This window comes from Ambystoma mexicanum, chromosome 5q, assembly GCF_040938575.1.
Source record: "Ambystoma mexicanum isolate Mex_15411 chromosome 5q, UKY_AmexF1_1, whole genome shotgun sequence".
In the NCBI taxonomy this organism is placed as follows: domain Eukaryota; kingdom Metazoa; phylum Chordata; class Amphibia; order Caudata; family Ambystomatidae; genus Ambystoma; species Ambystoma mexicanum.
In genome coordinates, this window is record NC_090933.1 from 938213609 (window position 1) to 938223401 (window position 9793).

The window sequence follows — 9793 nt, forward strand, 5'->3', positions numbered from 1 at the left end:
AATGCACATGCACACACTGTCCCTAGCACTGTGTACACTTCCAATAACAATGCAGAGACCGTCTCGAGTACCGCATGTACATTGCCTCTTCAACAGACACAAATACTGCTGCAATGGAACATGGCCTTAGCTGATAACTAAGCATACTATAATCTGGGATTACTATGCTTTCGGGGCATAATGATAGCTGGCTTTACTGTGATAATCGTGAATATTTAATGTAACCTTAATGTGTTAACTGGCCTTTATGGAATCTGGTAGTACTATGCTAACTGGGTGCTGTGGAAGCTGGCACTGCTCTTTTAACTGCACATATTCAATATGAATACATCATTTAGAGAATAGAAACATCCCCTGGATGCACTGTGTCATTTGCCCATTATTTACATTTAAGCTTGGGCACATATTATCTTCTCCAACTATTATTTTTATAGATAGACATTTTGGATTGCTGATAAAGTTTTTTCGCCAAAAAACAGCTTTGTTGACATGTGACGTCACACGCGCCTCGGCGTGGTGACGTCATCACGGCACGTCGCTAGTCTCACATTAACGCACCACGGTAACTGCCCGTCAGAGGGTCTTGTTACCTGGTGAGTGGACGCGAGTCGGCAACCGCACCTGAATGGGAATGCTTGTGCATTTACTGTAAGTGCCTCTAAGATGCGCACTCTGTAGCTTTACTTTACAGCACTATATTTCGTCTGACTGCTCGCTCTGTACATATATTTGTAGATTTGAGACCAGCTACTGAACCACCATAGCTGTACCTGACGTGACAGCGCTCGTATTGTTCTACTACTATTGCCACATTTGTAAGTGCACCACTTAGGTGTTTTTTTTAGTTCTTGTATTCACTTTACAGCACTATATCTGGCTGACTGTTCGCTCCGTGCATATCTTTGTGGATCCGAGACCGGCTACTGAACCACCATTGCCGTACCTGACGTGACAGCGCTCGTATTGTTCTACAACTATTGCCACATTTGTAAGTTCACAACTTACGTTTTCTTTTTAGTTTATGAATTGAATAGGACGCTATTGCACCCCAGAGCATGCTGACTTCTTGTTAAAGACAGCCACTTGAGTTGTTACCGTCACACTAATTTATTAATTCTTTAAAGGGCTATCCTCTGACAACTGAGACCCTCCTGTGCTATAATGCCCAATATTCGATTTTAAGAACGCCACGAAGGTGGCACACGATAATCTACACTCTAGACATCGCTGCATTAGCCGCTTTGTTTCTTCCCCATTTTTTACAGATTCTATGTCTTTATATTTCAGAGAAAGTTTGCTATAGTATACACAGATCTTTTTCGCCGTCACCACACGGCCAATCATAATAGTGAGAGGCATTTAAGCGCTGTATATGGCCTAACACCTAGACAACGACTACAATTGGTTCATTCTTTCTCCTTAATAGAGTATCTCTTTGGTATGGTGCTGTACCCGACCCCTGCTACACCGCATTTGGACCGAGAGACAGACTTGTTTCTCTGCCTCTGGTTACATGACAGGTAAAAGCCTTTCCCTTCCATTTTAGGGAGTAAGTTCATCAGCCCACCTTGCTAAGTATTGGCTGGCTAGCACTAGGTCATTACATTATCCTCTTATTTTACACAGAATACCAACTGCCATTTGAAGTCCCTATTAATTCTTCCCGTCACTCGACGGACCTTAACCAAGACTGTACTTCCGTAAGACTTAGGGGTTCACCTAAGACTATTTACTATTAATGTTTTTATTTTTATTTCCATTTTTATTTATTTTTTATGCTCAATTTGGATTACTACACACAAGAGAACATTGAGGTAGTCCATTCTCCTTTTATCATATGTAATTTATACCAAATTCCGAATTAGCTACGTAGTGACAGACATCAAACCCCCACCCCCATTTTTTGAAATCTTAACTTGTAAATATGATGACATGACACTACTTTTCAAAATGATTCTGTATGTGTTTGGAATAGAGTATATTTTGAGTGCAGGCGCTGCAATACTATGTTAAGACTGTTGATTTTCATCAATCCCAGACGTATATGATTAATCCTTTGTATTAGGATCCCTACCATGTTGTTTACAGTATTTGTATGTTTTAAACTCGCTTCATACTTAGGAATAAGAGTTCATCATGATAAAGTTGAACCGATCTCTGACATTGTATCTAGTTTATCTGAAATTTGTTTTGATTGTCTAAATTATTATGAAGTATGACTGATATCTGATATTATCGTTGTTTAAATTCTCTTTGTAGAGTTCTTATATGAAGCCCCTGATGAAGAGTGACCTTACTCGAAACGCGTTGGGCAATCCCTTACATTACATTGGAAGAATCCCTGGACTATTGAATGTCTCTGTTTACTGAATATGTATGTATTTAAATTAACCAAGTAACTGTTATTATGTTCTAATTAAATGGCTTTACATTTCTTTAATAAAGAGTATCATAAGGTTTTCAATGAATCTGTTTTCAGAATCTCTTCTGAGACCTGAGGCTACAGATTCCTCATTGTTTGCCTAACTTTAGGCCATAAGAGAGTGTGCAGGGGACGTATGTTCCCACATTGGGAACTTTTCTTCTCTCATTGTTCAGACACAACCTAAATGCCAAGGTTGTCTTTCTCTCCCCCGCACCGGAAACTCATTAAACAACCAATTACTGATCCCAACATAACTAAGGATAACTTGGGGTCGATTCATGGAATTAATGTGCGCCGAAAATTCCCGCGCAGAGGTGCCAAAACGTGCGACTCGCAGTAAAAGTGCGAAAATCGCAGGGAAACCAGCGCACATCGATTCATGGAAGTCCGTGCACGAGAAAAACATTGGATGTGCGCTGAAAAAGTGCGCTGCGCACACCGTCGCACAGGTCATCCAACAGCGTGCGGCAGGGCCACTGCGAAATCGCACATAGCGCGGCGCACATCACAAAAGTAGGCGTAACACGGGGCGTAACACTCGGAATGGGGAACAACGTGTGAAAATATGGGCGTCACGGGGGAAGTACCGGAGGCAAGTGCGCGGAACGCCCACACGCTCGCCTACAACCCGAATTCATGGAATCGAATAGGGCAAACCAGCGCATGGTGAAAGACGCGCACAGGGCCAAACAAGTACGCCACAAGAAAGCAGGCGGTAGCGTCCCTGCGCCTGAAAATAAATGTGCGCCAAAATGTGCGCTAACAAAAAGCACCCATATACAGCCATGATGAATGGTCCATACAGTGGCCAAATGAGGTGCAAGGGTACCGACATACACGGACACCCGCTGTGTGAAAAATAGCGTATGCGTGTGTTTCTGGCTGCGTGGGAAGTTCCACACGCGATTAGCCTGGGTACGTGTACTTCGGGGTGCGCGGGAAGTTCCACACGCAATTGGCCTGGGTACGTGTACTTCGTGGTGCGCGGGAAGTTCCACACGCGATTAGCCTGGGATGTGTACTTCGGGGTGCGCGGGAAGTTCCACACACGATTAGCCTGGGTACGTGTGTTTCAGGGTGCGCGGGAAGTTCCACACGCAATTAGCCTGGGTACGTGTACTTCGGGTGCGCGGGAAGTTCCACACGCGATTTGCCTGGGTACGTGTATTCCGAGGTGCGCGGGAAGATTCACATGCGATTTCAGTAGGGTACGTGTATTCCGAGGTGCGCGGGAAGATTCACACGGGATTTCAGCAGGGTACGTGTATTTCGGTGGTGCCGGGGAATGCTACACATGATTTGGCCATGTGGGTCCTCCCAGGTGTTCCCTCTACACCCACCATGGCCCCTGCAGGCAGCCCACACCACAGGGGACTATCCTGCACCCATGCTCATGTCCCACAGGCAACCCATCCACCATGGCCATGCCCCCCAGCCAACCCACATGTCACCTTGCACTACTGATCACCAACACATGTCTCCCAGCACCCCCACCCCCCAGCACTGTGGGGCACCCTCCACCAGGCCCCCACTCATGTCTCCAACCACCCCCACCCCCCAGCAGTGCAGGGGACCCTCCACCAGGCCCCCACACATGTCTCCCACCACCCCAGCATCCAGGGGCACCCCCCACCAGGCCCCCAATCATGTTCCCCTGCACCCCACCCCCCAGCATCCAGGGGCACCCTCCACCAGGCCCCCACTCATGTCCAACTCATGTCCCCCTGCACCCCCACCCACCAGCATCCAGGAGCACCCTCCACCAGGCCCCCACTCATGTCTCCCACCACCCCCACCCAGCATCCAGGGGCACCCTCCACCAGGCCCCCACTCATGTCCAACTCATGTCCCCCTGCACCCCCACCCACCAGCATCCAGGGGCAGCCTCCACCAGGCCCCCACTCATGTCTCCCATCACCCCCACCCCCCAGCAGTGCAGGGCACCCTCCACCAGGCCCCCACTCATGTCTCCCACCACCCCAGCAGTGCAGGGGCAGCCTCCACCAGGCCCCAACTCATGTCTCCCACCACCCCCAGCGTCCAGGGGCACCCTCCACCAGGCCCCAACTCATGTCTCCCACCACCCCCACCCCCCAGCATCCAGGGGCACCCTCCACCAGGCCCCCACTCATGTCCCCTGCACCCCCACCCCCCAGCATCCAGGGGCACCCTCCACCAGGCCCCCACTCATGTCTCCCACCACCCCCACCCCCCAGCATCCAGGGGCACCCTCCACCAGGCCCCCACTCATGTCCAACTCATGTCCCCCTGCACCCCCACCCACCAGCATCCAGGGGCAACCTCCACCAGGCCCCCACTCATGTCCCCCTGCACCCCCACCCCCCAGCATCCAGGGGCACCCTCCACCAGGCCCCCACTCATGTCTCCCACCACCCCCAGCATCCAGGGGCACCCTCCACCAGGCCCCCACTCATGTCTCCCACCACCCCCACCCCCCAGCTGTGCAGGGCACCCTCCACTAGGCCCCCCTCATGTCTCCCACCACCCCCACCCCCCAGCATCCAGGAGCACCCTCCACCAGGCCCCAACTCATGTGTCCCACAACCCCCACCCCCCAGCAGTGCAGGGGCAGCCTCCACCAGGCCCCCACTCATGTCTTCCACCACCCCCACCCCCCAGCAGTGCAGGGCGTCCTCCACCAGGCCCCCACTCATGTCTCCCACCACCCCCACTCCCCAGCATCCAGGGGCACCCTCCAGCAGGCCCCCACTCATGCCCCCCTGCACCCTCACCCCCCAGCATCCAGGGGCAGCCTCCACCAGGCCCCCACTCATGTCTCCCACCACCCCCACCCCCCAGCAGTGCAGAGCACCCTCCACCAGGTCCCCACTCATGATTCCCACCACCCCCACCCCCCAGCATCCAGGGGCACCCTCCACCAGGCCCCCACTCATGTCCCCCTGCACCCCCACCCCCCAGCATCCAGGGGCAGCCTCCACCAGGCCCCCACTCATGTCTCCCACCACCCCCACCCCCCAGCATCCAGGGGCACCCTCCACCAGGCCCCCACTCATGTCCAACTCATGTCCCCCTGCACCCCCACCCACCAGCATCCAGGAGCACCCTCCACCAGGCCCCCACTCATGTCTCCCACCACCCCCACCCCCAGCATCCAGGGGCACCCTCCACCAGGCCCCCACTCATGTCCAACTCATGTCCCCCTGCACCCCCACCCACCAGCATCCAGGGGCAGCCTCCACCAGGCCCCCACTCATGTCTCCCATCACCCCCACCCCCCAGCAGTGCAGGGCACCCTCCACCAGGCCCCCACTCATGTCTCCCACCACCCCAGCAGTGCAGGGGCAGCCTCCACCAGGCCCCAACTCATGTCTCCCACCACCCCCAGCGTCCAGGGGCACCCTCCACCAGGCCCCAACTCATGTCTCCCACCACCCCCACCCCCCAGCATCCAGGGGCACCCTCCACCAGGCCCCCACTCATGTCCCCTGCACCCCACCCCCCAGCATCCAGGGGCACCCTCCACCAGGCCCCCACTCATGTCTCCCACCACCCCCACCCCCCAGCATCCAGGGGCACCCTCCACCAGGCCCCCACTCATGTCCAACTCATGTCCCCCTGCACCCCCACCCACCAGCATCCAGGGGCAACCTCCACCAGGCCCCCACTCATGTCCCCCTGCACCCCCACCCCCCAGCATCCAGGGGCACCCTCCACCAGGCCCCCACTCATGTCTCCCACCACCCCCAGCATCCAGGGGCACCCTCCACCAGGCCCCCACTCATGTCTCCCACCACCCCCACCCCCCAGCTGTGCAGGGCACCCTCCACTAGGCCCCCCTCATGTCTCCCACCACCCCCACCCCCCAGCATCCAGGAGCACCCTCCACCAGGCCCCAACTCATGTGTCCCACAACCCCCACCCCCCAGCAGTGCAGGGGCAGCCTCCACCAGGCCCCCACTCATGTCTTCCACCACCCCCACCCCCCAGCAGTGCAGGGCGCCCTCCACCAGGCCCGCACTCATGTCTCCCACCACCCCCACTCCCCAGCATCCAGGGGCACCCTCCACCAGGCCCCCACTCATGTCTCCCACCACCCTCACCCCCCAGCATCCAGGGGCACCCTCCACCAGGCCCCCACTCATGTCCAACTCATGTCCCCCTGCACCCCCACCCAGCAGCATCCAGGGGCCTCCACCAGGCCCCCACTCATGTCCAACTCATGTCCCCCTGCACCCCCACCCCCTAGCAGTGCGTTTTGCCTGGGTACGTGTATTCCTGGGGTGCGCGGGTAGTCTCCCATGCGATACCATCAGGGTATGTGTATTATGGGTCCGCGTGAACTTCCACACGCGATACCAGCAGGCTACGTGTATTACAGGGTTCGCGGGAAGTTCCACACGCGATTGCCCTGGCTACGTGTATTACGGGATTTGCGGGAAGTTCCACACGCGTTTGCCCTGGGTACGTGTATTTTGTGGTGCGTGTGAAGTTTCACACGCGATTTTGCAGGGTACGTGTATTTCGGTGTGTGCATGAACTTCCACACGCGACTGGGCCTGTGAGAGTGGGGTACGTGTATTACAGGGGTGGGCGGGAATATTTACTCGCGACTGGGCCTGGGAGAGCGTGTTACGTGTATTCCTGGGGTGGGCGGGAAGATTCACACGGTCGCGTACAACGCGCAGAAAAATAAATGGTCCAATCCTGAAACACGTACGCCAGCATGAAGCAGGCGTATGCCGACCCGCGCAGCATAAAAGTGCGCGCAAGCAACAAACAAGCTCAGACGCCAGGATGAATATACCGTTCATAGCAGCAGTGGCCGTGGGTTACCAGAGGAGGAGGAGGATAGTGAGGGCCCGAATTTTCACTCCCAGAACCAGCCTTTTTGGGATGCCTGATGACCAGGTGTATGGGAGGTACAGGTTTCCACCACACATAATACTGGACCTGGTCAGTGAGGGGGGAGATGACCTCACATCACCCACCCTGTGCTCCCAAGCACTCAGCCCCCTGGAGAAGGTCCTTAATGTACTGCACTTCTTGGCCACAGGATCATTTCAGCGGACAAGTGCCATAGTGGGTGGGGTGTCACAGGCCACGCAGTCACGCTGCCTACACCAGGTCTTGAACATCATCACTGCACGCCCATCAGTCCGCAGGCACATATACCTGCCCAGGACACCTGCAGAAAGGCAGGCTGCCGCCCTGGATTTATACGGTGTGGCACAATTCCCCAAGTGCTAGGTTCCATTGACTGCACCCATGTGGCACTACGTCCCCCCAGGGCATCTGAGCACATCTATAGGAACCGCAAGCACTGACATTCCATCAACGTGCAGGTAGTATGTAATGCCAAGGGAATCATCACCTCAGTATATGCCAACTATCCAGGGTCCACCCACGACAGCTTCATTTACCAAATGTCTACCCTAAGCCGGGACTTAGAAGCTGGGCGGCATGGCGATACATGGCTGCTTGGTGAGTATGAATGCCACTGCACATGCATGCATGTCAGATGCAGAGTTATGTCACTACCCCACTAATGATACCCATCACCTCCTCACCAGGGGACAGTGCCTACCCTCTGAGCACCCACATGATGACGCCAATTCGGAACCCCATCATGCCTCCCGAGGTAAGATACAACACAGCCTATATTGCAACCCGGGGCATAGTGGAGCGCACATTCGGAGTGCTCAAGTCACGCTTTCGCTCCCTTGACCGTTCTGGCGGGCAGCTGTTATATGCGCCCCCAGTAGTGTGCAGGATCATAGTGGCAGCATGTGTCCTGCACAATGTTGCAACACGCCGGGGCCTGGCTGTGGACATGGTGGTGCCCCCACATCCCCAACCACATGCATGCCCGCTGCGCATGGGAGGGGAAAGGGCATGGGGTGAGGCAGCCCGTACGCAGCTGGTGGCTAATTACTTCACATAGAAATCACACCCCTGTGGAGTGCACACAGCCCTGGCACATACAATCAGATAAGGATTGATGACTCGACCTGACAATTATGACGAACAAAGGGACAGTCAACTGTCAGAACCATAGCAGCCTGAGAATGTTCATGTGGAAGTGTCCGAATGTGTGCATCCCTACCGACACAAACACCACCAATGCAGTGTCATCAAAAGACACACTTCCATGCTGCAGAAATGAATACCCACTTGCAAAATACTACATGAGAACAGTGCCATGTCACCCAACCCCTCCCCGGCACGGCCACACAACACACCATGGCATGTCATGCAATGTGAGAGCAAACAAATTAATCCCCACAACATGCCCCAAGTGTCACCAACTACAGTGTCCCTAATGGAAACATGTCCACACGTGAAATTCTCACAGTAATGCAGGACCAACAACACACATTACCAAATACTTACCAAGAATACCAATCACCTACACAACCTCCAACCTACCTTAAACATGACATCACAGACTTAAAAAATGGGTAGCCTCACTACCTGATAATGCCAGCACTTCGAACACTTCCAAGTATACAGTGTTAGTGCCACGCAAGAGTGTAGGTGCACTGCTCACAACATGGACTCCAGTTCCAAGGTGGACCGCCTTGTGAAGACATGAGAAATGGACCTGCAAATTAGGAGGATGAGATGGATGCAGAGGCACATATCAATACACCATGCAGTGTACAATACAACAACAATATGTACTAAGAATGTATACACAGTATTGACTACAGACTGCCCACACATCAAATGGGAGTCCAAAGTCACCATGTACGTCAATGTCACTTGGGCACACCCTTTGCAAGCCCATGGAAACGGGAAGCAGGAGGGGTGTGTGTCACACAAACCCAAGCATCTGAACCAAATTCATGACAAGCCTGCATGTGCCCAGCCACAATACAGCGTATGCCCACGGGAGCCACACAAGGCAACACACTGTCCAAAAAAATAAATAAATAAATAAAAAATGGCCATTAATGGGCCTGGGGGGCTGGGGGAGGCCACCCAGGAGGTCCGAGGACAGGGTGCACACCAAAACCCACCTGTGTGGATCTTGCGGAAAAAAAACACCTCCATGGGCTCATGGCCTGCACGGCTACCCTATTGTGAGAGAATCACTGCTGTCGCTCTCCTCACCCTCTGCAGCTGCATCAGGAGGTGGTGGCACTATGGGAGGCAGCCCACGCAAAGCCCTAGTCTGTTCCTCCATGGCAGCAAGCATGCGGGTGTGGAAGGTCTTGTTCTGGAGGATAATTGTGCGTAGGTCACCATGCAACAACTCACGGGATGCCCGGACCTCCGCCCTAGTTGCCTGCATCTCAGCTGAGAGCGTACGTGTGAGACGCTCCAGCTGCTGTTCTGTCCTTCTGTTTGTTGAAGCCTCAAGCTCAACAAGAGTCGTCCTGAGGT

The 9793-nt window shown here is 54.3% G+C and overlaps 1 long non-coding RNA gene across 1 annotated transcript; it reads left to right on the plus strand.

Annotated features, from left to right (window-relative positions):
* Nucleotides 1-540: 540 nt before the first annotated feature.
* Nucleotides 541-2468, plus strand: LOC138498666 (uncharacterized). The gene is made up of 4 exons (XR_011278819.1): nucleotides 541-648; nucleotides 866-988; nucleotides 1427-1520; nucleotides 2260-2468. It is a non-coding gene; the product is annotated as an uncharacterized lncRNA (long non-coding RNA).
* Nucleotides 2469-9793: the final 7325 nt, after the last annotated feature.